Consider the following 27,565-nt stretch of genomic DNA (forward strand, 5'->3'; position numbering starts at 1 on the left):
TGTGTGGCTACCATTATTTTCCAGCACTGCCTTAACCCTCTTGGGCATGGAGTTCACCAGAGCTTCACAAGTTTCCACTGGAGTCCTTTTCCACTCCTCCATTACAATATCACAAAGCAGGTGGATGTTAGAGACCTTGCTCTCTTCCACCTTCCATTTTAAGAAGCCCCACAGATGCTCAATAGGGTGTACGTCTGGAGACATGTTTGGCCAGTCAATCGCCTTTACCCTCAGCTTCTTTAGCAAGGCAGTGCTCATCTTGGAGGTGTGTTTGGGGTCATTATCATGTTAGAATACTGCCCTGCCACCCAGTCTCTGAAGGGATGGGATCATGCTCTGCTTCAGTAAGTCACAGTAAATGTTGTCATTCATGGTCCCTCAATGAACTGTAGCTCCCAAGTGCCAGCAGCACTCATGCAGCCCCAGACCATGACAATCCCACCACCATGCTTGACTGTAGGCAAGACACACTTTTCTTTGTATTCCTCACCTGGTTGCTGCCACATACGCTTAACACCATATAAACCAAAAAAGGTTAATCTTGGTCTCTTCAGACCACAGGACATGGTTCCAGTAATCCACGTCCTTAGTCTGCTTGTCCTCAGCAAACTGTTTGCGGGCTTCCTTGTGCATCATCTTTAGAAGAGGCTTCCTTCTGGGATGACAGCCATGCAGACCAATTTAATGCAGTGTGCGGTGTATGGTATAAGCACTGACAGGCTGACCTCCCCCACCCCTTCAACCTCTGCAGCAATGCTGACAGCACACATATGTCTATTTCCCAAAGACAACCTCTGGATATGACGTTGAGCATGTGCACTCAACTACCTTGGTCAACCATAACGAGGCCTGTTCTGAGTGGAACCTGTCCTGTTAAACCGCTGTATGGTCTTGGCCCCCATGCTGCAGTTCAGTTTCAGGGTCTTGGCAATCTTCCTATAGCCTAGGCCATCTTTATGTAGAGCAATCATTCTTTTTCTCAGATCCTCAGAGAGTTCTTTGCCATGAGGTGCCATGTTGAACCTCCTGTGACCAGTATGAGAGAATGAGAGCGATAACACCAAATTTAACGCACCTGCTCCCCATTCACACCTGAGACCTTGTATCACTAATGAGTCACATGACACTGGGGAGGGAAATGGCTATTTGGGCCCAATTTGGACATTTTAACTTAGGGGTGTACTCACTTTTATTGCCAGCGGCTTAGACATTAATGGCTGTGTGTCGAGTTATTTTGAGGGGACAGAAAATTTACACTGTTATACAAGCTGTACACTCACTACTTTACATTGTAGCAAAGTGTAATTTCTTCAGTGTTGTCACATGAAAAGTATAATAAAATATTTACAAAAATGTGAGGGGTGTACTCACTTTTGTGAGATACTGTATATATTCACTATATTACCAAGAGTATTAGGACGCCCGCCTTTACAGGCACATGAATTTTAATGGCATCCCAGTCTTAGTTAGTTTGTAGGGTTCAATATTGAGTGGGCCCCCCCCTTTGAAGCTATAACAGCTTCCACTCTTCTGGGAAGGCTGTCCACAAGGTTTAGGAGTGTGTCTATGGGAATGTTTAACCATTCTGATGTGAACGAAAAGGCCTGTTCGCAGTCTCAGCTCTTTTTCATCCCAAACTTGTTCTATCGGGTTGAGGTCAAGACTCTGGGTGGGCCAGTCAAGTTCCTCCACCCCAAACTTGCACATCCATGTATTTATGGACCTTTATATATATATATATATATATATATATATAGTATCTTACAAAAGTGAGTACATCCCTCACATTTTTGAAAATATTTTATTATATCTTTTCATTGAACAACACTGAAGAAATGACACTTTGCTATAATGTAAAGTAGTGAGTTTACAGCTTGTATAACAATGTAGATTTGCTGTCCCCTCAAAACAACTCAATACACAGCCATTAATGTCTAAACTGCTGATATGATTTATTTGGTTTAGATTTGTTTGGTTTAGATGGTGTCAAGCGTGTGTGGCAGCAACCAGGTGAGGAGTACAAAGACAAGTGTGTCTTGCCTACAGTCAAGCATGGTGGTGGGAGTGTCATGGTCTGGGGCTGCATGAGTGCTGCCGGCACTGGGGAGCTACTTCCAAGACAACCACTGCCTTGATAAAGAAGCTGAGGGTAAAGGTGATGGACTGGCCAAGCATGTCTCCAGACCTAAACCCTATTGAGCATCTGTGGGGCATCCTCAAACAGAAGGTGGAGGAGCGCAAGGTCTCTAACATCCACCAGCTCCCTGATATCATCATGGAGGAATGGAAGAGGACTCCAATAGCAACCTGTGAAGCTCTGGTGAACTCCATGCCCAAGAGGAGAAGACAGTGCTGGAAAATAATGGTGGCCACACAAAATATTGACACTTTGGGCCGAATTTGGACATGTTCCCTTAGAGGTGTACTTACTTTTGTTGCCAGCGGTTAAGACATTAATGGCTGTGTGTTGAGTTATTTTGAGGGGAGAGCAAATTTACACTGTTATACAAGCTGTACACTCACTACTTTACATTGTAGCAAAGTATAATTTCTTCAGTGTTGTTACATTAAAAGATATAATAAAATATTTACAAAATTGTGAGGGATGTACTCACTTTTGTGAGATACTGTATGTTTGGTTTAATCATAAGTTTGTTGTACATTTTAGGTCTGAATTATATTTTCACTTATTTTCATAAAAAAATGTTAACATCACAGTCAGGATCTAACCAGGGACATTACCAATACAGTGTTGAAATAAAGCTAAATAAGACCTGATAGTAGGGGAGTTATTTCGATTCTGTTTGTTCCTGTAACGCTCCTGCGTTTTTAGTATAGGCTGGATTTGCAGCTGCAAAATCTCCACTCAGTAGTCATGTAGAGATGTGTTGAATACCAGATCCAACTCTCCAGGACTCATCACCGTGGGCCTGTCAGCTTCAACATACAGATATATACACACTCAATGAGATGTTCCTGGAGTGATAGGATGTATATGATAGTATGAAGGTGATGTGCTGAAGGGACAGGTGTGAACAGTGACAAGGATGGTAATCACTTGATAGGTTTTTATAGGAGAGTTCAAGATGGTATTTAGGAATGCAGATAGGTTAGTATCGAGTATGCTAACAGGTGGTGAGGACAGCAGATGACAAATACAGGATAGACTAACCCAGTGCAAGGATAGATAGTAGTAGACAGGAGAGCTAGCAATCTATGCAGCAGTGCAGATGATAGATGGTAGTAGGCTCAAGAGCTAGCAATCTATGTAACAGTGCAGATGATAGGATAGTATGGATAGGTAGTAACAGTCCTTAATGTGCATAGGTAGATAGTGCAATAAGGTTATGGAGGGTTCCCCTGCGGGGTACTTATCACTTGTAATGTTAGTAGTTTAGAGAGGTCCAGTAGATAAGGAATGATCCGGTAGCGAGATACAGGGATCAGTAGCGAGGTTCCGGTCTGCTCCAGGTAAAGGGAATAGCTGGAGGTTCCGATCGAGAGACAGGCTTGAAAGCATGTGGATAACAAGGCAGGTTGAACGAACCATGTGAGTGAGACCGCCGGCGGTTGAAATAGCCGCTCTGCGGCGCTCAGCAGTGACATCATCGTTCTTAAAGGTATATGCGTACCACCTGAAGAGAAAGGTGGGACGCATTACAGAGAAAGTGGTGATTAAGGGTACCGGAGGTACCACAATCTTACAGTACCCCCCCCTTAAGGCCGGCTCCGGAAGGCCTATAGGACAGGTTTCTCTGGGTGTTTCGAGTGAAAGTTCCGTATAAGTCTAGGCGCATGAATATCAGAGGTATCTAGGCAGGTGTAGTCTTGGGGTCCATAGTTCTTCCATCTTATGAGATACTGGAGTCTTCCTCTATGGATGCGAGAATCCAAAATTTCCTTGATCTCATACTCTTCTCTGCCTTCAACTTGTATTGGAGGTGGAGGCAAGATGGTAGGCCTTATTCCTTGGTTAGGAACATGGGGCTTCAGTAGCAACACATGGAAGATGGGATGGATCTTGAGATCTGCTGGTAGGGTGAGCTGTACTGCAGCTTTTCCGATAAGTTTTTTAATTGGGAAGGGTCCCAAAAATAAAGGTCCAAGCTTCTTGCTAGGGATTTTTAATCTTAAGTTCTTTGTCGATAGCCAAACAAGGTCCCCAATAGCATACTGAGGAGAAGGTCTTCTACGAAGGTCGTAGTACTTTTTTTGTTGACTGTGAGCGTGTGATATAGTGGTATTGAGTAAACCCAAAGAGTCTTTTATTTGGGTAAGGTAATCCGAAGCTACTGGGTTACTCGATGGCAGGATGCGTGGTGGAAGAAGAGTGGGATGAAACCCATAGTTCAAGTAGAACGGACTTTGCTTCGTAGTACTGTGGGTTGCGTTACATAGTTACATAGTTAGTGAGGTTGAAAAAAGACATCAGTCCATCCAGTTCAACCTATGATGCGTATGTGTGTTTGCTTTTAACCGTACATTGTATACCCCTGTATGTTGTGGTCTTTAAGGTGTCCATCTAATAGTTTTTTGAAACTATCAATGCTCCCTGCTGATATGACTGCTTGTGGAAGAGAATTCCACATCCTTACCGTTCTTACAGTGAAGAACCCCTTACGCACTTTAAGGTTAAACCGCCTTTCCTCTAGTTTTAGTGAGTGGCCACGTGTCTTATTGTATCTCCTTTCTCTGAATAGTTTGTTCCTTATGCTCGGGTCACCAGTACAGTATTTGTACATTGATATCATATCCCCCCTCAATCGTCTTTTCTCCAGAGAGAAAAGGTTCAGGGCTTGTAGTCTTTCCTCATAGCTGATGTCCTCCATTCCCCTAATTTTTTTTGTTGCCCTTCTCTGGATTTTCTCCAATTCCAGCACATCCTTCCTTAGGACCGGTGCCCAGAACTGGACAGCATACTCCAGATGTGGCCGGACCAGAGTCTTGTAGAGCGGGAGAATAATCTCTTTATTTCTGGAGTGAATCCCCTTTTTTATACATCCCAGTATTCTGTTGGCTTTGCTTGCGGCGGCTTGGCATTGCATGCCACTGCCAAGCTTGTTGTCTACCAGTACCCCCAAGTCCTTTTCCATCCTAGACTCACCCAGAGATTCCCCCCCTAGTGAGTAGCTTGCTTTCTGGTTTCTGGCCCCCAAGTGCATTACTTTACATTTATCAACATTAAACCTCATCTGCCATGTAGTTGCCCACCCCGTTATTTTGTTCAGGTCTGCTTGCAAGGTTTCCACATCCTGCATAGAAGATATTGGCATGCCTAGTTTAGTATCATCTGCAAATACTGAGATTGTACTAGATATCCCCTCCTCTAGATCATTTATGAACAAATTAAACAGGATTGGTCCCAGGACAGAACCCTGGGGGACCCCACTTTCCACACCCGCCCCATCCGAGTACTCCCCATTAATCACCACCCTCTGTACTCTCCCCTGGAGCCAGTTCTCTATCCAGGTACTCACCTTCTGATCCATACCTACCTTCCTTAGTTTGTAGAGTAATCGTTTGTGGGGAACGGTGTCAAAGGCCTTTGCAAAGTCCAGATACACCACATCCACAGGCTTTCCTTTATCTAGGTGGCTGCTTACTTCATCGTAGAAGGTTAATAGATTGGTTTGGCACGAACGATTTTTCATGAATCCATGCTGATCCATGCGTTGTAAGCAAATTCTGCTAGAGGAAGGAGATCCACCCAATCATCCTGCAAGTATGATGTGTAGCAACGTAGATATTGCTCAATGCACTGGTTGACTCTTTCAGTCTGTCCGTTGGTCTGAGGATGGTAGGGAGAAGTGAGCTTTCGCTCAATGCGTAAAATTTGACAAAGTGCTTGCCAAAATTTAGAGATGAATTGTGAACCACGGTCGGACAAAAGAGTTTTTGGAATTCCATGCAACTTAAACACATGTTTCATCAGTAGTTCCGCTGTTTGTTTAGATGAAGGTAGTCTACGGATAGCAATGAAATGTGCCATCTTTGTCAAGTGGTCCACTGACACTAGGATGGTATTAAATCCTTTAGAGGGTGGTAGTTCTACTATGAAATCTAAGGACACAACTTCCCATGGAACCTGGGGTATTGGTAGACTACAAAGTAGTCCAGATGGTTTTGTAGTGTCAATTTTGGACCTTGCACAGATGTCACATGAAGAAACAAATTTTTGTACAGACGTCTTCATATCAGGCCACCAAAACTGCCTGGTGAGCAAATTAAAGGTTTTCGTTATACCCATATGTCCTGCCATGGGCACATCATGCGATAACTCCAAGATCTTGGTGCGCATAGTAGGGGGTATGTAGAGTTTGTCATTGTAATAGAGGAAGCCTTCTGCATCAGTACTTAGTTGTGGTGGAGGTGAATCCATTCTTATACTGTGCAAAATCTCTTCCTTCAAGGAACGGACAACACCAATAATGCGTTCATAGGGTATTATGGGAATGGAAGGGATTTCGGCGCAGTTATCTTCGGTTAATCGTGATAGCGCATCCGCTTTTTTATTTTTGTCTGCAGGCGTGTAGGTCACTAGGAAATTAAATCTTAAAAAGAATAATGACCATCGTACCTGCCGGTGGGAGAGAGTCTTGTTAGTCTGGAGGTATTGAAGGTTTTTATGATCTGTATATATGAGTATTGGTAACTGGGTACCTTCGAGCAGATGTCGCCAATTTTCCAGTGCCAGTTTTATGGCAAGCAACTCCTTTTCACCCACTGGGTAATTCACCTCTGGGCTGCTTAGTGATTTTGAAAAGAAAGCAACTGGGTGGAGTGATGAAGTGTTTGTTGGTCGTTGGGAGAGAACTGCTCCTACTGCCATATATGACGCATCTACCTCTAGAATATATTGGAGGGATGGGTCTGGATGGCGTAGTATGGGAGCAGAAGTAAAGCTTGATTTTAACAAGCAGAAAGCTTGATTTGCTTCTTCTGACCATTTGAATGGTTTTTTTATACTTGTCAGTTGTGTGAGAGGTCTCACAATAGCGGAAAAGTTCTTGATGAACTTCCTATAGAAGTTCGAGAATCCAAGGAATCGCTGTAGGGCCTTACGAGTTGTTGGTATAGGCCAGTCTAGAATACAGGATATCTTACTCATATCCATCTTAATTCCAGTTTTGGATATGAAGTATCCTAGAAATAATATTTCTTCTTTATGAAATAGACATTTTTTTAATTTCACATATAGTCTGTGTGAGAGCAGTCTGGACAACACAAGTCTTACATGTTTTATGTGTTCAGGCAAAGATCGAGAATAAATAAGTATATTGTCTAGGTATACTACAACACAGACATCAAGTAAGTCTCTAAAGATGTCGTTTATGAATCTTTGGAAAGCTGCGGGAGCATTACATAGCCCGAATGGCATCACAAGGTATTCGAATAGTCTGTATCTGGTTCTGAATGCTGTTTTCCACTCATCCCCGTCACGGATTCGGATTAGGTTGTATGCCCCTTTCAGGTCTAATTTGGTGAAATAAGTAGCCCCACGCACCTGTTCAATAAGTTCAGGGATGAGCGGCAAAGGATAGCGATCCTTTATCGTAATCGTGTTTAATTGCCTATAATCGATAATAGGCCTGAGACTGGAATCCCTATTGCGGACAAAGAAAAGTCCTACAGCAGTGGAAGAAGTAGAGGGTCTAATGAACCGTTTTGTCAAATTCTCATCCAAGTATTCCTTGAGATGAGAAAGTTCATCCTGTGAAAGGGGATAAACATGACCGAAAGGCAATTTGCTGTTAGGGAGTAGATCGATAGTGCAATCGTAATCCCTATGGGGAGGCAACACTTGAGCATTTTTCTCAAGGAACACTTCAGACAGATCCTGATAGCATAGTGGTGCAATTTCATCTGAAACCACAGACAGAATCTTCCCATAAGATGGGAGGTTACACGTATTCTCACAATAGTGAGAAGGGAAAACCAAAGTCCGTTTTTTCCAATCTATGATTGGTTGGTGTGTGTGTAACCAGGGAAGTCCCCTGAGGATAGTATGTCAAAGGTGATGGTCTCCACATGTGATTCGTTGGTAGTGGCAAGGAGTGCCTGTGTCTGGTTGGTGATTGGACCAGAAGACAGTGGAATACCATTAATGAAACTAACAGAAACAGGCTTAGATTTTGAAATAATAGGTATTTTATTTAAGGTAACAAAGCGTGTATCAATATAGTTTCCACAAGATCCAGTGTCGACCATAGCCTTGGTGGTGATCCTAGTTTGGTCCCACTGTAATATTAAATGAACAAAAAGATAGGGGTTAGAAAAGGAAGTCGTTAATCCTCCCAGCAAGACATGTGAACACTCACCCTCTTTTTTGCGGACAAGGGGACAGGTGCTTATCAAATGATCCGAGGATGCGCAGTACATGCAGAGATTTCTGGATGTTCTTCTAGCTCGTTCAGTAGTCGTTAAAGGTGGGCGTATGGTTCCTACATCCATGGGAGTAGGGTCAACGGCCGAAAACTGAGAAGGACTAGACAATGGCATTCCCATCTTTTCAGCCCTTCTTTCTCACAGTCGTCTGTCGATGTTGATACTAAGTTGTATCAAGGCCTCCAAGGTGCCAGGTAAATCCGCTCGGGCGAGCTCGTCTTTAACAGCTTCTGATAACCCGAGTCTGAATTGAGTTCGCAAAGATGTGTCATTCCACCCTGAATCAAGGGTCCATCTTTTGAACTATTCCAGCTTACCAGGCTGGGTTTATTACAAGGTCTGATCACCTGAAATCTCTCTCAGATGTCTGTTTTCACCACATGCTCCAGAAGAAGCTTACTAGGTTAAGCGAAACATGTAGGGCAGCTGGGATTCAACCTAACATCTGTGTACCCACTCTGTACAGACGACCTTTAGAGACGGTCATTATCCCTCTCTTTGGCCGCCTCATGAACACAGGTTATTCTGTAATATATGTGATTGCTATATGTGACTGTTACAACCATTAGTATCTGACAGGCTATGCGATTTGCACACTGTTTTAAGGCTTTGCCGCCTTACTGTATTATATGTACATTGTATGTTGGCCTTTTTTATCTCTCTCTTTTGTGTTTTTTTGTCATTTATGTTTCTGTGAATTTTCTAATAAAATATACAATTTTAATACCGGTGCCAATAAAGTCCAATTCCTTCCCTTCCATTCTCTCTAAGGATGGTAATCACTTGATAGGTTTGTATAGGAGAGTTCGAGATGGTATTTAGGAATGCAGATAGGTTAGTATCGAGTATGCTAACAGGTGGTGAGGACAGCAGATGACAAATACAGGATAGACTAACCCAGTGCAAGGATAGATAGTAGTAGACAGGAGAGCTAGCAATCTATGCAGCAGTGCAGATGATAGATGGTAGTAGGCTCAAGAGCTAGCAATCTATGTAACAGTGCAGATGATAGGATAGTATGGATAGGTAGTAACAGTCCTTAATGTGCATAGGTAGATAGTGCAATAAGGTTATGGAGGGTTCCCCTGCGGGGTACTTATCACTTGTAATGTTAGTAGTTTAGAGAGGTCCAGTAGATAAGGAATGATCCGGTAGCGAGATACAGGGATCAGTAGCGAGGTTCCGGTCTGCTCCAGGTAAAGGGAATAGCTGGAGGTTCCGATCGAGAGACAGGCTTGAAAGCATGTGGATAACAAGGCAGGTTGAACGAACCATGTGAGTGAGACCGCCGGCGGTTGAAATAGCCGCTCTGCGGCGCTCAGCAGTGACATCATCGTTCTTAAAGGTATATGCGTACCACCTGAAGAGAAAGGTGGGACGCATTACAGAGAAAGTGGTGATTAAGGGTACCGGAGGTACCAGAATCTCACAGTTCCCCACTGGACACCAGCCGAAGTGGCTACACCCTAGTTAGCACCATATCACTCTAGACTCTGTTTTCCAGTTAGCATATCCTGCTATCTAAGATAAATGTGTGTAGTCCAATCTCCAAAATTCTAAAAAATGTAATAACTCATGACTTCTATACCATATGATACACAGTTGCAAAACCTTTTGCAATCGGCCTGGTTGCCCAGACAGAAGAATTGATAGCTTTATGGAAAAATATGGTGAAATTATTAATATCTGGGTCATTTTACGTTGGCACTATTTCTGCTAGTAGGCGTAAAGCATCAGTGTTTGGTGTCTGTGCATAGCAGAAAAACAGCTGAAACTCATAATTCATAAATGGACACAGTTAAGAGTTTTTGATGATTGTAGTTATAATTTATTATATTATTCTACCTGTGCTAAATAGGTAATAATATGCAATGGCCACTGGCCAGCCCCTTCCATTCAATGGGATATTCTGAGTGGTAAGTAAAGACCCTTACACACTTGATGGAAATCGGACGAAATATCCTCTGATTTTTCTCTCTCTTGCTCAGCGTTCATAACCGTTTTTAGTTGGCAGTGCATAAATGTTCACGAAATTTCTCGTCCGATTTTTTTTATTGGGACATTTGTTCCTAGACTTCCGGGTTATCAGCAACTTCAGATCATGCGTGGTCTTTCGTATCCGATTTTTCACAGACGTACTGCATACACATTAAACGAAAATTGATCGTCTGGGGACGGACGATAAAAATTTTGGTGTTTGTCCCTCCGTTTTTTTTCGTTGAAAATGTCAGCATTGGCTGCTGAAAGTTGTGTACACAGTAGCCGAAACTCGTATGATTTTACCTCGGACGGGAATTTTCGGCAGATTTTCTACTAGTGTGTACCCCACTTTACTCACTTTGACCTTTGCAATCAAATTTGGGTCATAATTGAGGGGTGTATGATCTGTGTTTTCTATCAAACATCAGAGGCAGAAGAAATAATTTTTTCCAGATGTTTTATCCCTTTTATTTTTATGCTGTTTTTATCTGTATGTTTTACTTTTTTAAAGTGATATTAAAGTCTATTTTTTTCTGTTTACAAATACTTACCTTCTCTGTGAAGTTGTTTTGCACAGCAGCCCAGATCCTCCTCTTCTCGGGTCCCTCTTTGGTGCTCCGCTGATCTGTGTGTCCATTCAGACACGGGGCTGTGGCTCAGTCTCACCCCCTCCTCATTGGCTCACTGACTTTGATTGCCAGCAGCGTGAGCCAATGGCGCCCACTTCTGTGTCTCAGCCAATCAAGAGGGAGAATCCCGGACAACCAAGTCTCTCGTGCTAGATCGCTAGATCAAGATGGGACTCAGGTAAGTGTTAGGGGGGCTGAGGGAGGCTGCTGCACACAAAAGATTTTTTATCTTAATGTATGGAATGCATTAAGGCTGGTTTCACACCTAATGCAGATGCGGCTCACAGCAGGGGTCAGATGAGTCCCTGTTCTCTATTTCAGGGATGAATCAGGCCTGAATTTTTGCCTGAATTCGGACCTGAAGGACGCACCCCTTTGCAATCTGCTCCGAAGCAGCCATGGAGATGTGTGAACTGGTTCCATTGAGAGGCGGTCCCAATCTTCTGTCATGTGAATTGAATGCGGGGAAACCCACATCCAATTTGCATAAGTGTGAACCCAGCCCAAAAGAAAGAACCTTCTGCCTTTAACTTCTGTTTTTTTTTTTTTTTTTAGCTATCTGTATCTTTTCTATGCACTGACTGGATATTAAATGTACAAAGTAATACTCTAGTTTTTGATTGCTCTAAAGACTGCACAAATCTGAAGAGACTGTTATACTGTATCATCAGTGCCTGTATGCTAGACTGCAAGTACTTTTTAATCTGTGTGACATTGCATCCTGTGGCTGCACCCTTGTGTTCTCTGTATTGTAGTGGTTGGCTGACAGAGAACAAGACAGCCAATCTCATCTGATTGCATGCAGAATATTACTGGTGTGTGGAAGCTATTAGTATCTGCCATAGATCTCCTTGCCAGAAGGATTTCATTTTACAGGATAGCTTGTTGAATCTCAGAGGCATGCAAGCATCACCTAGTTGTTACACAACCATTACAGTGCACCAAACTGTATGTGAGATTTGCATCTGCCTGTGTGTGCCAGCCAGCTAGATTTCGTAAGATTCTCCCTCAAGTAATGGCAGGTGATAAGAGATTGCAAGAGTGTGCTTGTGAGCGTGTTTGCACTAATTCAGCAAGTGTACTGTACTGACTGGGAGTGTCCAGCACTAGGTTTTTCCCAAGCTTGTATATTAATGTGTGTGTGTGTATGTGTTGTTTATGAGTGATAGGGAAAATCAGGTCATATGATAAGTGGCCTGTGTGCTAATCAATTTCCAAGGCAGTGTGTCAGATGGTAGAACCTTGTGTATCATCTGCCCCCCCTTGTCCCTGTAGTACTGTACATGACAGCCAGTCAGTTTGTGCATGCACATCTGATTACTATCTGATATGATAATTGATCCTTTCTTTCCCCACCCCCTGTGGTCATCCGTACAATATACTATGTACTACTTTCACTGCAACATATTACATACTTTATATACTTTGCCTGTAGATCTTTTTTTTAATTATACATTCTTTATTTAACCACTTTAAGACCGGAAGATTTTCCCCCTTAATGACCAGGCCCTATTTTGCGATTCGGCACTGCGTTATTTTAACGGAAAATTGCGCGGTCGTGCGACGCTGTACCTAAATAGAATTGATGTCCTTTTTTTCCACCAATTTGAGATTTCTTTTGGTGGTATTTGGTCACCTGTGCGATTTTTATTTTTAACACTATAAACAAAAAAATAGCGACAATTTTGAAAAAAAAAAAATATATTTTCACATTCTGCTATATGACATTCTCAAAAAAATGTTTTAAAAATCAACATTTTTTAACATTTTAGGCCAATTTGTTTTCTTCTACATATTTTTGGTAAAAAAAATCTCAATAAGCGTATTTTGATTGGTTTGCCCAAAAGTTATTGCGTCTACTAACTATGGGAAAGATTTATGGCCTTTTGATTGTTGTTTTTTTTTACTAGTAATGGCGGCGATCTGCGATTTTTAGTGGGACTGCAACCCCTAACTGGCATTTTTGACACTTTTGGGGGGGTACCAGTGACATTACTGGAGTAATCAGTGCTAAAAATATGCACTCTTACTGTAATAATGCCATTGGCAGGGAAGGGGTTAACATTATAGGTGATCAAGGGGTTAAATGTGACCTTAGGGTAGTGATTCTAACTGTATGGGGGTTGGGCTTCTGAGATGACCATAGAGACATGTGATCCTATATAGAAGGATCACATGAGCTCTGTGATCATCCAAGGGAGAAGGACAGTTGGCTGTGTTTAAAACAGCGGACCATCCTTCTCTCTCAGCCGGGAACGATCGAGAGTGTCAGGCGGCAATCGGAGCAGCCTGACACACGCATCGGCTTCCCCACTGAGAACCGGGGGCGGGAGTGCGCCGCCGGCGGCGCACGCTCGCCCCCTAGCTGCAGGCGCGCGACCAACGTAGAGCCGTTGGTTCGCGCAGGAGGGCCGCCCTGCCGCAGTAAATCTGTGGCGGGGGGTTGTCTAGGGGTTAAATCGACCCAGTTACAGAGTAGATAACACAGCATACAAAGGCAAAAAAATATTCAGGAACATGATCATACATTTCCCAATCAAATCCCAATCGTGAGGGTCAGCCACTTAGGATAAATGAGCTGCAGAAGAACTCCGTTGGAAAACATGTTTATGTTAATTCTCCATATAGGCTTTATAGTGGCCCTGCCATGGTCTGTTTTTTCAAGTTGAACATACGGAATAAGCCAGGGGAATAAACAGGTAAGAAGAACTATGTATAAAGATAAAAAGGAAGGGGACCATAGAAAAATGAGGAGAAAAGGAAGAAAAAAAAAAGGTCGGGGGGAGGGGAGGATGGAGAGGTGGCAGGAAAATGGGGCTTAGTGTGGGAGATGAAGGGGAAAGGGGTATAGGGGACCCCCTTCCCTACTACAGTGCTCCTGGGACCAGTGCCAAGGCAACTAAAAAAAGAGTCTTTATACATCAACCAAGGCGTCCATAAGTTAAATATCTGAAAATCTAGCACACCAGTGTTCTATAGTTGGTAGATCAGTTGTTTTTTAGAGATCCGGTATGCACGCTTTTACAGCATTCAGAAGGTACAGAAAAAAAATGTATATTGACCACCTAATATGCCATATTCCAATATATATAGAGAGAAGAAAAGAAACACGACTCCATCCCTTCATAGGAGAACTTTACTGACATAGAAATGTGAGACCAAATTCATAATTCTAATTCGTAAAAAAACATATATTTAATTGGAAAACATTAAAATATAATGGTATAATGTAAGGTGAGCATATGTATATTAAAAAGACAGAAACAATGGTGCATAGAGCATTTTAGACATACAACCTCCAGATGGAGGAAACAAATGTGACAACCTCCCATACAGGGATGGTGTCAAACACAAGCCCCCAACTGGATAATAAAGGAGTAACCGCCAACTTTCCAATAAATATATATTTTTATACCTTCATATGAATTTGGTCTCACATTTCTATGCTGGTAATATCCTCCTATCACAGGATGGGTCCTGTTTCTTTAATTCTCTCAGCACTCAAAAGGTGTCTCAAGAGTGAGTTGTTATATAATTTATATAATATTTTTGTATCATGAAAGAGATATGTGGTTGGTGGGTGGGTCTGCAAGGGACCATGTGGTTAAATTTCTGATGGAAGATTTAACTTCTGACCAGAAGGTGGGGAGATAGGGGAAACCCCAGAAAATGTTTAAAGGCCTGTACACACGATAAGAAAATCTGAAGGGAAATTTAGTCCGACGACCGATCTTCCTGATTTTCGGATTGTTAGTATGGTGCTTTCGACAGCCGACTCCGACTTTTCGGCTGACAAAATCCTGATGTGCAGGCTATAAAATGCTGTCCGTAATACAACGTCCGATTTTCGTCTCATTAGTACAGACTTCGACGGAAAAAAATCTTAAGAGCAAGACTAGGCATGCTCAGAGAGAAAGAACACATACAAAGCAATCCAACACATGACATCACTTCTGAAGTAGAATTCTGTCATATGGGAAAATTCGTATGAAAAAACCTCTTCACTTTCCACATCAGACTAGCATGCCACAAAAAAAGGATGACAGATCTTTCGATAATCTGATCGTGTGTACGGGGCTTTAGAGTGAGCATTCTAAATTGAGGCAGCACCAGCATAGAGGTGACAATTGAGGGTTGATCTTATGTGAGAGTTGGGGTGTTTTGTACCAGTATGTATTTGCCAATGAAGCCTAATGAGCAAATAGCAGGATTCTATCCTTTTGGGTGGGAGAAAACAAAGTGCGAAAATCTGTATCTCATGTGGGTAGAAAGCTTGGTTCTTGTTAATGGTTGCTGGTTACCAACACGGAATATGATTGCGATAGGGAGTGCCTGACCGGGACTGCTTTGTTGCAGATTTTTCAAATGGTGTTTATAACTTGGATAGTTTAGTAAACTGTTAGTAGAGATTTCAAATAGGAGCCCAGTTGCAAGCATCGAAACAAGTCTAGGTCTGAGCTAAATGAGCCTTGAAAACATTTTTAACTGATGAACCACAGTAATTGTGCTCTGAATATTTGTTTGATAATCTGGTTCTTCATATGTTGAATAAATAATATGAGGAACTAATGGTCTGTTAATTTTAATGCAATATAACCAACACTCAACTATCACTTTTTAGGAGATTTAACTTTATGGCTTCTAATTGTAGCTGCATCTAATCAAGTTATCAGTAATTAGATTCCCTATAGAACTATTTAAAATTGATCAAATAACATAATTACTGTTAATTATCTCATAATAACATATACCTCATAGTAGCAAGGGTAAATGTAATGTTGTATTTAACTCCACTGCATAAATTCCAGCTGTCATTAAATTCATATTAAAATCACATTTCTAACTGGCAAAATAAATACATATTACTACTTAAATATATCAAAAAAATGTTAAACGTGAACAAAAGGCTAAATGTTAATGGAAGCTGGACATACGCAATATCTTTGATTGGGACATGACCAGTCAGTCCAAAGATGCCCATTCATTTTGGGGTCTCACCTACCAGTCACATGATTACATTCCTGATTACCTGCTAATTTCAAGGTGAACAGACCATTGATCCTAGTCGATGTTTCATCAGCATTTATCATTTGTAAATGTGGACTAAAAATCTCATCTGCCAGTTCGTTACTCTAGAATTTGTAGTTTGAGTGAACAGGTGAAAGTTCCTCAAAAAAGGAGGAGATAAATGAATGTATTTTTTAAAGATGGTTTGCATGAAGCCAGGAGAGCATAGAAGGTACAGATAGACATAGTTTCATCCTTTGAATGTGTATCAAGTGAGACAAATATCTAATCCTAATTTCTCCCATGCAGTTTAGAACACTGTGGGTATTTTCTTGGATTTAAAGTGATACTAAAGTCTTGTTTTTTTTTTTTTTTCTTCGTTTTAACATAACAAACATGATATACTTACCTGCTCTGTGTAATGGTTTTGCACAGAGCAGCCTAATCCTCCTCTTCCCAGGTTCCTTGCTGGCACTTCTGGTCCCTCCCTTCAGCCGAGTGCCCCCACAGCAAGCAGCTTGCTATGGGGGCAACCGAGCAGAGCGACTGCTCTGTGTGTCCATTTAGAAATGAAGCCGTGGCTCGGTCCCACCCCCCCTCTCTTCTTATTGGCTCACTAATTTGATTGATAGCAAAGGGGGCCAATGGTATTAGAGGGGCTGCTGCACACAGAAGGTTTTTTTTATTTTAATGCATATAATTCTGCCTTTAGAACCACTTTACTCCAGGTCCCAGTGTGGTATGCCTTGAACTATTTCTTGATTTGTATTTCTATTTATGTATATACAATGAAAATAATTTGAAATGCTTTGGATTAAAAAAAAATTTATCAGCATGCATACACATGCCTGTGTACAGTGGCGACTGGTGCTCAAAATTTTTGGGGGGGCGCAAACAGAAAAATGTAATAGGCATTGCTTTGTGGCAAAAAATGCTGTAAAAAATTGCGTGACTTTGAGGTTGTAAAAGTGTGAAAGGGGCCTTCAGTAATTAAGGTATAGTGTGCCCCCTTTCAATGCAGAGTGACCAGCGTGCCCCCTTTCAATGCAGAGTGACCAGCGTGCCCCCTTTCAATGCAGAGAGACCAGCGTGCCCCCTTTCAATGCACAGAGACCAGCATGCCCCCTTTCAATGCAGAGAGACCAGCGTTCCCCCTTTCAAAGCAGAGAGACTAGTGTGCCCCCTTTCAAAGCAGAGAGACCAGCGTGCCCCTTTCAATGCAGAGAGACCAACGTGCCCCCTTTCAATGCACAGTGACCAGCGTGCCCCCTTTCAATGCACAGTGACCAGCGTGCCCCCTTTCAATGCACAGTGACCAGTGTGCCCCCTTCTAATGCACAGTGACCAGCGTGCCCCCTTTCAATGCACAGAGACCAGCGTGCCCCCTTTCAATGCACAGTGACCAGTGTGCCCCCTTCAAAACAGTGACCAGCATGCCCCCTTCAATGCAGTGACCAGCGTACATGCCCCCTTCAATGCAGTGACCAGCGTACATGCCCCCTTTAATTCAGTGACCAGCATGCGTGCCCCCTTCAATGCAGTGACCAGCATACATGCCTCCTTCAATGCAGTGACCAGCGTACATGCCCCCTTCAATGCAGTGACCAGCGTGCGTGCCCCCTTCAATTCAGTGACCAGCATACATGCCCCCTTCAATGCAGTGATCAGCATACATGCCCCCTTCAATGCAGTGACCAGCATACATGCCCCCTTCAATGCAGTGACCAGCATACATGCCCCCTTCAATGCAATGCCCAGCGTACATGCCCCCTTCAATGCAGTGACCAGCATACATGCCCCCTTCAATGCAGTGACCAGCATACATGCCCCTTCAATGCAGTGACCAGCATACATGCCCCCTTCAATGCAGTGACCAGCGTACATGCCCCCTTCAATGCAGTGACCAGCATACATGCCCCCTTCAATGCAGTGACCAGCGTACATGCCCCCTTCAATGCAGTGACCAGCGTACATGCCCCCTTCAATGCAGTGACCAGCGTACATGCCCCCTTCAATGCAGTGACGATTGCACATGCCCCCTTCAATGCAGTGACCAGCGTACATGCCCCCTTCAATGCAGTGACCAGCGTGCGTGCTCCCCTTCAATGCAGTGACCAGCGTGCATGCCCCCTTCAATGCAGTTTGGCCCGAGACCAGTGCACTTACCTGGATCAGCAGCGGCGGCGGCGGCGGCGCCTCCCCCAGCACATCTCCTCGAGTCCTCCCGCTCCCGCCTCCTCCTCGGCCAATGGCATGGGGTTTGCCTTGCGGCCAATCAGGAATCAGGTATTAGACCCACTCCCTGATTGGCCAGGAGGAGGATCCGTGTGACAATAACGAATTTTCATTCACTATTGTCACACAATGGGTGGGCTCGGGGCGCACTGCTCTGCGCCCCGGGTCCACCCTTTGCTGAAGCCTATTAAAGCCTCTGGCTCTAATCAGGTGATGCAAAAAAAAAAAAGCCCCATTGAGCTCCATGCGTCCTGCACCCCTGCATGCTGATTAGGGGGCTGGACGCATTGATAGGGGGGGCGGCGCCCCTGTGCCCCCAACACACCGGCCGCCACTGCCTGTGTATATAGAAAGACTGTGGTTAAATAGTGCAGTAATCAAGGTTTGAAGGAACCTGTAAACATGGGTCACCATTCTTGATCTTACTTTACCCAAACTCATATGCAGATGTTTTACATGGATGCCTGATTTGCTATACCAATGAACTGAGCTGTTGGGTAAGTTTGTAAAGGAATTCTTTAGACATTGTACCACTTTACTTCCTGATGAAGAGCGTGGTGCAAGCCCTTCTCCCACCATTGCTTTGTTCAGGAGCAGGTGTCCTCCAGTTACAATTGAGTATTACAAGGGATTAGGTATAGTTTCATTGGTGGGGTAGGAAGTTGTTGGTGATGGTATATTTGTAGCTTAAAAGAGAACCAGGAATGTTTGTGCTTTTGTGGAAAGTTTATTATGCAGTTTTTATTTTTTAAATTGTTAAACTTGTGGAAGCTGTTGCCTCACTATATGCCCTGCAAACACATGGCACAGTGCTTGTAGCAACCAATGATTCTTTAATTATTGTACCAAGAATTAGAGTTTCACATATACAGGGCTTTTTTTCTCAAAGAATAGGTGCTTGAACTCACCTTCCCCGCCCACAACTCCACCCCAACTCTGCCCACATCCCCACCCCTAGCCACGCCTTCCTCAGAGGTGAAAATGACACGGTCGCCAAATAGAACAGGAGGTGGCCAGAAACTGCAGACATACTACAGGAGATGGTCAGAGACTGCAGACATGCTACATGAGATGGTCAAAGACTGCAGACATGCTACAGGAGAGGGTCAGAGACTGCAGACATGCTACAGGAGGGGGTCAGAGACTGCAGACATGCTACAGGAGAGGGTCAGAGACTGCAGACATGCTACAGGAGAGGGTCAGAGACTGCAGACATGCTAACGGAGAGGGTCAGAGACTGCAGACATGCTACAAGAGAGGGTCAGAGACTGCAGACATGCTACAAGAGATGATGTGAACCATATTACACGGGGACACAGACAAGAACACATTTATAGTACAGCAAGAAAGGGGTTAAACCTCTGACAATATTTTTATGGCAGTTCCTGTCCCAGGGTTAGGAATTAGGAAGGGGGGGGGGGGGGGGAAGTGTCCTTTTTGGGGGAGAAGTCTCCTTCCAATGGTGTCACAGAAATAGGAAATCTCCCCCATTGGCATTATATGGTCAGGAAGTGAGGGGAAGTCTCCCTCTAGTGGGGTCAAAGGACATGATTTACAGCATAGGAAGTGAATGGAAGTAAAGACCAGACAGACTGCAGACATCTCAAGTCTCCCGCAAGTCGCGGGAGACTCCCGCTATCCGCCCTGAGCTCACGGACACCCGCGAGCTCAGGGCAATATCCCAGCTGTGAGTCAGTCACAGAGTGAGTCACTCAGATGAGATGACTCATCGATGCAGGCAGGAGTGTGTCAGCTGTCAGCAAGCTGAGCCTGCACACTCAGAGAAATCACGTCGGAGCCGAAGTAGATCCGGCTCACAGGCGGAGTGATATGAGTCATGCACTCCGCCTGTGGGAGGAGCTGCAGAGAGCAAGCAGCGGATTTGCTCTCTACTACAGCCACATTCTACTCCAGGAGGCATTTTGGCGTGAGCGGGACCGTGACACTGTGACACCCCACTCTGTGCCAGTAGTAGTACCAGCAAGTGACCAGGCCAGTACCAGCAAGTGACCAGGCCAGTACCAGCACCAGCAAGTGACCAGGTCAGTACCAGCACCAGTGACCAGGCCAGTACCAGCACCAGTGACCAGGCCAGTACCAGCAAGTGACCAGGCCAGTACCAGCAAGTGACCAGGCCAGTACCAGCAAGTGACCAGGCCAGTATCAGCAAGTCACCAGGCCAATACCAGCACCAGTGACCAGGCCAGTACCAGCACCAGTGACCAGGCCAGTACCAGCACCAGTGACCAGGCCAGTACCAGCACCAGTGACAAGCACCAGTGACCAGGCCAGTACCAGCACCAGTGACCAGGCCAGTACCAGCACCAGTGACCAGCACCAGTGACCAGGCCAGTACAAGCACCAGTGACCAGGCCAGTACCAGCACCAGTGACCAGGCCAGTACCAGCACCAGTGACAAGCACCAGTGACCAGGCCAGTACCAGCACCAGTGACCAGGCCAGTACCAGCACCAGTGACCAGGCCAGTACCAGCACCAGTGACCAGGCCAGTACCAGCACCAGTGACAAGCACCAGTGACCAGGCCAGTAACAGCACCAGTGACCAGGCCAGTACCAGCACCGGTACCAGCACCAGTGACCAGGCCAGTACCAGCACCAGTGACCAGGCCAGTACCAGCACCAGTGACAAGCACCAGTGACCAGGCCAGTACCAGCACCGGTGACCAGGCCAGCACCGGTGACCAGGCCAGCACCAGTGACCAGGCCAGCACCAGTGACCAGGCCAGCACCAGTGACCAGGCCAGTACCAGCACCAGTGACCAGGCCAGTACCAGCACCAGTGACAAGCACCAGTGACCAGGCCAATACCAGCACCAGTGACCAGGGCAGTACCAGAGACCAGTACCAGCACCAGTGACAAGGCCAGTACGAGCTCCAGTGACCGGCACCAGCACTAGTGACCGGTACCATCACCAGTGACCAGTGACCAGTGACCAGCACCAGTGTCCAGTACCAGCATCAGTGTCCAGTACCAGCATCAATGTCCAGTACCAGTGACCAGTACCCGCACCAGTTACCAGACCAGTACAGTACCAGCATCAGTGACCAGCACCAGTGACCAGGTATACTGATTACATTTCATTTCATTATTCTCTGGTAGAGTTAAATTAGAAAAGGGGGGCGGGGGTGCGGCGCAGGCGTGCGTGGGGGGGGGGGGCGTCGGCGTATGGGGGGGGCTCACCTCCCTGAAATGACTTTGCCACCTCCCTGAAATGAGTTTTTGCAGGTTGGGATGTCTGAGACTGCTTTCCACATTCTATCTAGAACCAGGGGCGTAACTACAGGGGTTGCAGGGGTTGCAATCGCTACCGGGCCCCATGCTCCAGGGGGCCCGGTAGCAAAACAGTGGGTGAACCTCTAGGATCTCAAAGGTCACACTTGCGACCGGGCCCTGGCATTTCACCACTGTGGGGAGGCCCCAAGATTGCAGGAAGTGGGCCCACTGCAGAACTTGTGAAAGGATCCTGATGCGGGACCATAATAAAAGGCCATGCAATGAGAGTAAAGAGCCCCAGGATTAGTGGGAAGAGCCCCGGGCTTGAAGGGAAGGGCCCCGGCCAGGGGACTGGGGGGCCCTTCATGGTTTCTTGCATCGGGGCCCTGAAGGTTCTAGTTACGCCTCTGTCTAGAACACAATAAAATTAAGGTTGGATGTTAGGCTGTGATGATGACCTGCTGAGCCATGTGCTTCCCCAGCAACTTCCACCCTCCTGCTGCACACTGACTCTGCATGTTCAATCTGTGTTATGGAGGGGTCAGGGGGATGGAGCTTCCTGATAACAGCAATCATCTCCTCTATACACAGATTACCCCCATACCTGTTCAGTGCACACAATCTCAGAGGAGCCAACTACAGATTCCACTTCATCTGTCCACCTGACTGTCCGCACACCACCCCTACTGGTCAGAGGACAGAACAACCACTGCCAACAGTAGAGCTAAAGAGTTTTTTATGACCACATTAAAACCATTTGATCTGTCTCCTGGATGGATGGACAGAGCCTGGTGAATGTCTTAGCTGCAGACCTCTGTCACTGTGGATGTTGTGTGAACAAGGCCTATAGGTCTAAACCCCTGGTACCCACAATGCTGTCCTTTGGTACTTGGACCCCAGCAGACTGCAGTGGGAAAATTCATTTATAAAGGTAAGATAGCAGGAATCTGTACTTACCTCATGTAATATTCCCCTAGTCTCTCAGTCTTCTGGCTTGTCTTCAGCAGTCACCAGTGGCATGGCTCTGAGCCATGCTGGAGGAGGTGGGTGGAGCCAAAACTCACTAGGCACGGAGGAGGAAGAAGTTCCTCCTCCGTTCTACTGCTTCTGCCAGTTTTTCAGATAGGACACATCCGTGGCTGAGGTAGCATGGAGGGTGCTGGGGTGAGCGGGGCTGAGAGTTATAGCAGGCTCACCTGGTTCTCTACCGTGTGCGGTGGCTGCTGTGTGTGCAGTGTCGGCCATGCTGGGATCCTCTGCAGAGCGGGTGGCAGGAGTCAAGGCGGTGCTGCTGTAGGAGCGGGATCTCTCTCTCCTGCGATGCCCTGTCTTGCAGGGATGATCGGGTCCTTCCGGGGCAGCTTTTAATGCTGATTTATGGTGCGGGAGCCTGGCTCGCTCACTCCTGCCTCAAGAGTGCCAGAACTGGAAGAAGGAAGTCGTTCCCTCCTCCGCTCTGAATGCTGGGTCCTCTCCTCGGCCGCATAACGTGACGTCACTGGTTGCTAGACGCCAAGCGGCAGGCGATTCTAGCAACCAGTGCTAGAGGCAGCGGACAGTGCAGGGCAGCGCTGCTGCTCCTGTATTACATGACACAGCTTCAGTGCCCCCCATCTCCGGCAGCTCGGTGCACCAGCCCAGGTTTGGCCCTGGAGCATGGAGAGGACAGGGTTGCCAAAGGTTCTGGAACGGAGTTCCGGTGCGTTCCGGCAGAAAAAAGCCCTGCACATATACATATACATTTCAGGACAAAGGATCCTCTTATTACACACGTGTTTTTGCACTTGTAATATACACTATATAATCAAAAGTTTTGGGACACCTGCCTTTATACGCACAATAATTTTAATGGCATCCTAGTCTTAGCCCATAGAGTTCAACATTGATTTGGCCCACCCTTTACAGCTATAACAGATTTAATTCTTCTGGGAAGGCTGTCCACAAGGTTTAGGATTGTGTCTATGGGAATGTTTGACCATTCTTTCAAAAGCGCATTTGTGAGGTCGAGCATTGATGTTGGAGAAAAGGCCTGGCTCGCAGTCTCCGCTCTAATTCATCCCAAAGCTTTTCTGTCGGGTTGAGGTGAGGACTTTGTGCAGGCCAGTCAAGTTCCTCCACCCTAAACTCGCTCATCAATGTCTTTATGGACCTTGCTTTGTGCACTGGTGTGCAGTCATGTTGGAACAGGAAGGGCCAGCTCCAAACTGTTCCCACAAAGTTGGGAGCATGAAATTGGCCAAAATGTCTTAGTATGCTGACACATTAAGAGTTCCCTTCACTGGAACTAACGGGCCAAGCCCAACCCTTAAAAAACAACCCCACACCGTAATTCCCCCTCCACCAAATGATTTAGACCAGTGCACAAAGCAAGGTCCATAAAGATATGGATGAAAAAGTTTGGGGTGGAGGAACTTGACTGGCCTGCACAGAGTCCTGACCTCAACCCCAAAGAACATCTTTGGGATGAATTAGAACACAGACAGTGAGCCAGGCCTTCTCTCCAACATCAGTGCCTGACCTCACAAATGTGCTTCTGGAAGAATGGTCAAACATTCACATAGACACACTCCTAAATCTTGTGGACAGCCTTCTCAGAAGAGTTGAAGCAGTAATAGCTCCAAAGGGTGGGCCAACTCAATATTGAATACAAGCAATATATCACACAGTACTGGCAGGTAGTATATGAGTCAGCGCTCATTGGCAGCCATAAGGTGGACCATAAGGGATCAATAACAGGGGGAAAAAAATACTCAAAAGGAATTAGGTAAGAATTAGTCCATACAGACCATAGTGGTAAGGGATATCAAGAAGAAGTGCGCAGGGTGGATGGATCCACAGGTGGATGGGGATAGCACACACAGTCACCGACAGCTCTTCAACAGGAAATACGAATTCCCTCAAACACAAACAAAAACAGCAAAAAGAGGGCACCTGGGTCAGTTTTGCCTGAAGAAGAAGGCGGTGCCTCAGAAATGCATTGCAGTCCTCATTTGGTCTCTTGCTAGCTCTGATGGAGCGGGGGCGAGAGCTAGAGACACTGCCAGTTACATACCTTCATATGCCGGGTCCGAGCTTATCCCCACAGCGGTCTTCTCATCCCTCATGAGGCCTGGCTGCTTGATTAGTGATTCACATCCACCCTGTGTGCAGCTTGCAAGATACTTTTATGTAAGTGTATCTGAATAAAGTGTTACTTACTTTTACTATCACACTGACCCAGGCGTCCTCTTTCTGCTGTTTTTGTTCAACAGTGGGATGCCATTAAACTTCATGTGCGTGTAAAGGCAGGCGTCCCAATACTTTTTGTAATAGAGTGAAGATAATATTTTGTCTCAGCCTACTTAAAAGAATAACTGTCACGCCTTGGCCTGGAGTCGATCTGGTGATCAGGTGGGTTCTGAGTCGTCTCCCTGCTGCCTGGGCGATTCTCATTCTGGGCAAGCTTCTCATTATCAGCTACCTTTTGTTATGAGACTCTTGCTTCACCCAGTGGCCAGCTGTTGTCAGTTACCTGATTCTATGACCTATAAATACCCCCTTCCTCTTCCTGCTGGTGCCTTAGTATAGGTTTTTCTTCCTGCTTGTCTGATGTTTATGATCTATTTTTGTTGATGACCTTGCCTTACCCTGACCACTCTTCGGATCACCCCTTTGGACTGTACCGGCTCTGGCTTTCGATCTTGGCTCGTTCTTGACCTCTCTTCAGATCTCCTCCTTGGATTGTACCGACTCTGGTTAACTAACTCTGCTGGCTCTTGACTATTCTGGACTTCGCTCCTTTGGGGTCTGGCTCCCGACCTACTCCCAACCATGAGTCATTTTCTTATTTGTTGTTCCCTAAGTTTGCTGGTTGCACTTTCATTTGAGGTCCTGATATTTTTTCTGCAGGACCCTATCCGCTCCTCTGCCTGATACCGGGATAACAAGACTTCTGGTCAGCAAACTGGAGGAGAGGTTGGTGTCTCGGGCAGGCCTAACAAGAACTTAATTAAATCAGTTAGGGACTACTTAGCAACTAGCAAATGTTGAGCCAATTAACACTACAATTATGTTATTGGAAGTAGGCGTTCTCAAGCATTGTCTTTTATACTAAAGTCAGTGGGAGAATAGTGCCTCTATATTGGTCTTAGTATGGTGAGTATGAGTTTCCCTTACATTGGCTTTAGTGAGGGGAATTGGTATCAACGGGTGGGGTCTGTAATGCTAACAACATGTCACAGAATGCCCCTTCGTGGCTTACAAAAGCCACTATCAGAAATAGATTTTAAAAACATAACATAAATAAGTCATCAGGACCAGATGGCTTACACCCAAGGGTCCTTAAGGAACTCAGTAAGATTATAGCTAGACCATTCCTAATTTTTCTTTGTTCCTACTTTTTATGGACAGTTTACTGACTGGGATAGTACCAGCTAATTGAAGAAAAGCCAATGTGGTACCAATATTTAACAAAAGGGCTGAGATATATCCCTGGGAACTACAGGCCAGTTAGCCTAACATCAATATCTGTAATCAATTGGAGGGAATGATAAGGGACAATGTCCTGGATTTTAGTAATGAAAACGTTATCATTAGTAGTAATCAGCATAGATTCGTGAAGGATCGTTCTTCCCAGACAATCTATTATCATTTGATGAGGAAGTGAGCTGCCTTCTAGATAAAGGAAAGTCTGTGGATGTGGTATATCTGGATTTTGCAAAGGCATTTGATACAGTTCCCCACAGACGTTTACTTTACAAACTGAGGTCTCTCGACATGGATCATTGGGTGAGTACCTGGATTGAAACTGACTACAGGGACTGGTGTCTTTTTTCAGCTGTACAACGATGTAACTATGTAACTATGAATGTTCGTTACATTGCTGTCAGCAAGTTAAAGACTGTCCTTAGTTTTGTTTTAGTAAGAGGAAGAGTATTCTTTACATTGGTGCCAGTTGGAAGAAGAATGTCTCTTACAGTGCTAGTGGAAGAAAGGGTGCACGTTGTTTTTGTGTGATATTGGTGTGACGTTACTGATAAGAGGTCAGTAGTGTCACATTGGAGGTTAGAGGTTTAATGTCTCTTACAGTGTCAGTGGAAGGAAGATTGTCCCTTACAAGCAATGGAGTCAGTGGGAAAAAGGCAGTCCCCCTTTTAGAACATGATAGCACAGCGGGGAAGATCGCTGTTCTAGCATTGCATAGCTAGTTCAGCGACCTCCTCAGTTTTTTATGTTCAGCCTGCTGGTTTGAACGAAAAAAAGGCTTCCTGCCTATACCAGGCTTTACAGTGATGTTAGTGGAAGTAGGAATGCATCTTGCAATAGTCTCAGTAGGGGCTGGAATGCCCCAGCATTAAGCCTGGTACACACAGGAAGTTTACATGAGGCCTACTAGTAAAGCATATTTACATCTCATTCCTCCCTAAGCTGGCCATAGATTGTTCAGCAGGGACCAGCCAAGAATCCAACCATGCATTGGGCAGGCTGATTGTACCCAAGTTGTTCAATCGATTGAGTACAACCAGCATGACTGATTTTTAGGATGGCATTATTGACAGCGGCTATAGCCTCTAGCAATAATCACTGTGTTCTCCCGGCAGGAATTCTTTCCAGCGCCCTCGCACTGGGAAAACAAAATAGCTCTGTGGGAGAGATTCCCCCATCAACACTTGCTGTGTTAATGGGGGAAATGAATGATTTTCTTTCCTGCAACCTGTGGTTGCAGGAAAGAAAATCATATCATCTATGGCTGGCTTTACTTTGGCACTTCCTGCATTCCTAAGCTTCCAGTTAATAGAAGAATCAGCCTTTGGTGCCTTTATGGAGTAAGCAGCCTAACCTTTCAACGGCAGGACTCCACTATTGCGTGTAACCTCCTAAAAGTTTTGTTGAATCCAGTACCACCAAACACATGTACAAACAACTGTGTGATGATGCAGACTATTTGGCAGTGAGGCCCCTAGAAACCAGTCTGTTTTTAGAACATCCCCTAATGGGTGGTAAACAGAGCTGATAAGCAGCAGAGTGAGGAAATAAAATATGTTATTTCGGTACACAAATCAGAACCAAGGCAGCACTGGCCAGAAAGAAATATTGTATGCAGAACCTTTTTATGT

This window comes from Pelophylax lessonae, assembly GCF_965119305.1.
Source record: "Pelophylax lessonae genome assembly, chromosome: 8".
In the NCBI taxonomy this organism is placed as follows: Eukaryota; Metazoa; Chordata; class Amphibia; order Anura; family Ranidae; genus Pelophylax; species Pelophylax lessonae.